Genomic DNA, 5003 nt, shown 5'->3' on the forward strand with positions numbered 1-5003 from the left:
TCCTATCCTTACATCATCAACGCTCTGATCCCCATCTGGCATCAATTGTGATGGATGGCTCTCGTCTCGGTAAAGCCCCGTGTTTTGACAAGCTTCTAGGTTTGATCTTTACTCCTGATCTGAAATGGAACACGTACATCAAGTCTGTCGCCAAGGTCGCTGGAAAGATGATGGGATCCTTCTACCGCTCCAGAAGATATCTCACTACTGATGCAATTCTCTATCTATATAAAAGCCAAGTACGTCCAAGGATGGAATTCTGCTGCCATATCTGGGAAGGAGCTGCTAAAAACAGCCTATCATGCCTTGACAGAGTACAAAATAGACTTCGTGGTTTAGTGGGAGATGCCCTTTTCTCTTCCCTGCAACCCCTCTCCCACAGAAGAGACGTTGCGAGCCTGTCTTTGTTTTATCGTTATTTCCATGGCAAGTGCTCGTCTGAACTCCAATCTCTGGTCCCCCCTTTGCCAATCTTTCACGAAAAACACCCGTCTAGCTGAATCCACTGTGAAAAATTTCCCCCACTCTATATCTGTGCCTAAATCAAAACGCGGATTTCATGACCAAAGCTTCTTTCTTAGAACTGCACGCCTGTGGAACTCTGTTCCGTCTGCCTGCTTCCCACCGGACTACAGCTTGGATGTCTTCAAGTCCAATGTTAACAAATTCCTAATGAACCGCCCCTTAAGTAAACACTTCATCAAATCTCCACACTAACGTAATGTACTTGCAATAACCCTTATCCCTGAGTGGCTTCCGGGCCTTGATAAGTGGTGATCACTGTGTAAAAAAAAAGAAAAAAAATTCCTATCTCTTTCTTCCTCATTAAAAAAGAAAAACAGAGAACGAGAGAATATTGTTTAGTTTTTGTATGCCTCGATGGCAAGTTCTTTTTGGGTTTAACCTTTCGAATATGGGCCTTCACATCGTTTTTTTGGGGGGAGGGGATCTTGACAGATTTCAAAATAGACTTCGTAACTTAGTGGGGGTGCCCTTTTCTCTTCCCTGCAACCTCTTTCCCACAGAAGAGACGTAGCGAGCCTGTACCTGCTTTATCGTTATTTCCATGGCAGGTGCTCATCTGAACTTCAATCTATGCCCCCCCCTCGCCAGACTTTCACGAAAAACACTCGTCTTCCCAGAACCACTATCAACAATTTCCCACACTCTTTATCTGTCCCTATACCTAAACGTAGATTCCATGAACAAAGCTTCTTTCTTAGAACTGCACGCCTGTGGAAATCTATTCCGTTTGCCTGCCTTCCAGCTTACTACAATCTGACTGTCTTCAAGTCCAACGTAAACAAGTTCTTATTGAACCGTTCCCCTAAGTAATCCAAGTTATAAAATTCTCACTAATGTTTACTACGCTAAAATCACAATGACAAATGTATACCCATTAACCCTTACCCTCGAGTGGTCTTTGGGCCTTGATAATTGGTGACCCTCATGTAAAAAAAACTGTTACTTTTAGCTTGAATCATACCAGATTAACAACAGTCACTGAAGCCGTCATGTTTTTTTTTTCAATTAAAACGCATTACTTTCTCGCCTCCCCACGAACGCAGTCAGGCACAAGTTAGATACAAGGTTTATTAATGTAGAAGCTCGCAACTCCCCCAAAAGGGAGCTACTTCATTGTGCCACAATAGTGTCTTCCCTCGAACTGTTAGACTTTGGAACTTCTTCCGTTTCCTGTTTCTAATTTTTTAAATTTAAATGTAATATAAACAAACATCTCGCTTCTCAATTCGTCAATTCTTATTTACTATTAAGATTTATTTAAATAAAAAAATAATTTTCGGAATATTCTTTATTAGATATTTTTTTTGAAAGCGTCAGGGAGTTTGCTTAAATTTAATAAAAGCTCTATAGAAAGAGTAAAATTTACATTAAACAAGTCCGATAGCCATTAGTCGCGTGCTCTCGTGTAATGAATGAATTCGTGAATGTAGAATTGACATGAAATTCTTAAAGATAAACAAAAATGACCGAAAAATTGGCTGAAATGACTTAAATAAATAAAAAGTAAATGACTTAGAATGATTTTAATGAACTTAAGAATGACTTGAATGACCTTAAGAATGACTTGAATGCTTAAAAAAATAACTGGAATCCTTCAAAAATAGCTTGAATGATCTGGAGAATGACTTGAATGGCTTTGAGACTGACTGGTTGTAAAGTGGATGATCATTTTACATTAAATTAATACAGAAAAGTGATCCCCCACTTTATATCACAATAAGTACAGCATGTAGTAAGAACAGATACTATACTTTGATCTTGGCCAAAAGGCCAAAAAAAGGATATAATTTGCTCCCCCCCCCCCGAGCAAATTAGGCACAAGACTGATTTTTAATGTGAGGAGTGAAGGGGAAATGGAGACCAACTCCCTAGGGAGTAGGGAAGCCGGATAGTGACAATTGGTATGAAGGGTTGGTATTTATTTGCTCCCCCACCGAGCAAATTAGGTACAAGGCCGATTTTTAATGTGAAGAGTGAAGGGGAACTTGGGGCCAACTCTCTGGGGAGTAGGAGAGCTGGATAGTGACAATTGGTATAAAGGATTGCCCCTACATTGACCAAGGTCTTATATGTGGGGAAACTCCACATATGGTCTTTGCTTGCAGTATCTGCCGGAACAGATGGTATTTATTTGCTTCCCCACTGAGCAAATTATGTACAAGGCCGATTTTTAATGTGAAGAGTGAAGGGGAAATGGGGACCAACTCTCCGGGAAGTAGGGGAGCTAGATAGTAACAATTGGTATGAAGGGTTGCCCCTACATTGACCAAGGTCTTATATGTGGGGAAACCCCACATATGGTCTTTGCTTGCAGTATCTGCCGGAACAGATGATATTTATTTGCTTTCCCACTGAGCAAATTAGACACAAGGCCGTTTTTTAATGTGGAGAGAGAGGGAGGGGGAGGGAAAGGGGAACCAGCTCCCGAGAGGTGGGAAATGGGAGCTGGATAGTAACTGTTGGTATGAAAGGTTGCCCCTCCATTGACCAAGGTCAGATATGTGAGGTTACCCCCACATATGGTCTTTGCTTGCAGTATCTGCCGGAACAGATACTACACTTCAAGCTTCTGGGATTGACCTTTACTCCTGATCTGAAATGGAACATATACATCAAATCCGTTGCCAAGGTCGCTGGAAAAAAGGCGGAATCCATCTATCAATCCAGTAGCTATCTCACTGCTGATGCAATTTTTATCTATATGAGAGCCAGGTACGTCCAAGGGGTAATCTCCAAAAATACCGTTAGGGCTTACAACATGGCCGCCAGAAGAGTCACGTGATCCGGTTGATCCAAAACAGGAATCGCCGTATTACAAAACCGGAAAACGCAGATTTAAAGCAAACTTTTGTAAAAATTGTTTTTAAAAAATAAAAAATAATACTTCTATTATGTTTTAAACGACTGTAATAGTTTATTTTGGAAGTATATTTCATAAAGAAAATTGACTACCCACTTTAAAAACAGAAATTACGAGTTTTATATATTTTATTCGCAGTTTTTTGTTGGGGGTGTCAAAAATTCCGCCTAAAATTCTGATACACCTAGTCGACCACTTGTTTGTTCTGAATAAAATACTTTTTATAAACACTGTTTTAACAAAAAAAACAACCTAAGATTGTTTCTCAAAGTTTGCCTATTTTTATAACAACATTATATCAACAAAAAATTAAATACAAACAAATTGTAATTGTTTGTCAAAGTTTGCCTTCAAGGTTGCGTTTTCCATTTGCACGATTCATGTTTTGGATCAACCGGATCACGTGACTCTTCTGGCGGCCATGTTGTAAGCCCTAACGGTATTTTTGGAGATTACCCTCCAAGGATGGAGTACTCTTGCCACATTTGGGCAGGAGCTGCTAGAAAGGACTTATCCTGCCTTGATAGAGTTCAAAATAGACTTCGTAGCCTCATAGGAGATGTCCTTTTCTCTTCCTTGCAACCTCTATCTCAAAGAAGAGATGTTGCGAGTTTGTCTCTGATGTATCGTTATTTTCATGGAAAGTGCTCGACTGAGCTCCAATATATGGTCCCCCTCGCCAAACTTTCACAAGAAACATGCGTGTCTCCCACTTTTTATCTGTGCCTAAACCTAAACGTAGATTACATGAACAAAGCTTCTTTCTTAGAATTGCACGCATGTGAAATTGTCTTCCGTTTTCCTGCTTTCCAGCTGACTACAATATGGTTGTCTTCAAGTCTAACGTAAACAAGTTTTTGATGAGCCGTTCCATATAAGTTACCAAATTTACCGAATTTCCATTAAAAACGATTACTATATTGTCCAATTGTCTACTGTACGCACTTTGACCCTTATCCTCGAGTGGCTACATGGCCTTGCTAAGTGGTGATGCCTACGAAAAAAAATAGAAAAAAGGATTAAAAGGAAATAAAGCTACATAAATAGATTAAAATTCATTAAAAGAAAAGAGGGCTAAAAGGGAGATAACCCTGAAATCTGAAAATCCGATACAAGCCTGCATAGAAAGGTGGAACGAAATAACCAATGAAAAGTAAAAACTAGCGGGGGCTATGGAAAGTCCACAGGGAACTTATTCATATGTGATATATTGGTGTTGGCATTCTGCAGATGTTCGGTGTAAATGGAGAAATGGAGACGCTCTTAATTATTGTAGCTCTTTTGTTAAAACTGCAAAAGTATTTATCTAAGCAAGCATGAATACCGGGCAAAGCTCAGTCTTAAAGTACGCTTAAATATGATATTTTATTTCTTGCAGATTTCGTATACAGAGTTAATTTTCTATCGATTTTTATATATTATCAAATTGCGATTTTAAAATAAAAAAATATATATCCATATGACTTGGGTGCATTAGCTTGGATCGAAACCGAAATAAAAACTCATGGAAAAAAAAAAAAAAATATATATATATATATATATATATATATATATATATACTAGCAAAAGTACCCGTCGTTGACTGGGTTCAAAAATAGCCTATAGAAATGGACCCTGA

General features: G+C 38.9%; 1 pseudogene; it reads right to left on the bottom strand.

The window, feature by feature from the left end:
- Positions 1-2181: 2181 nt before the first annotated feature.
- Positions 2182-2308, bottom strand: LOC145258520 (U2 spliceosomal RNA; annotated as a pseudogene).
- Between the last annotated feature and the right edge of the window lie 2695 nt (positions 2309-5003).

Source organism: Euprymna scolopes, chromosome 33 (genome assembly GCF_053919585.1).
Source record: "Euprymna scolopes isolate OS-2025 chromosome 33, ASM5391958v1, whole genome shotgun sequence".
NCBI classification, from domain to species: domain Eukaryota; kingdom Metazoa; phylum Mollusca; class Cephalopoda; order Sepiida; family Sepiolidae; genus Euprymna; species Euprymna scolopes.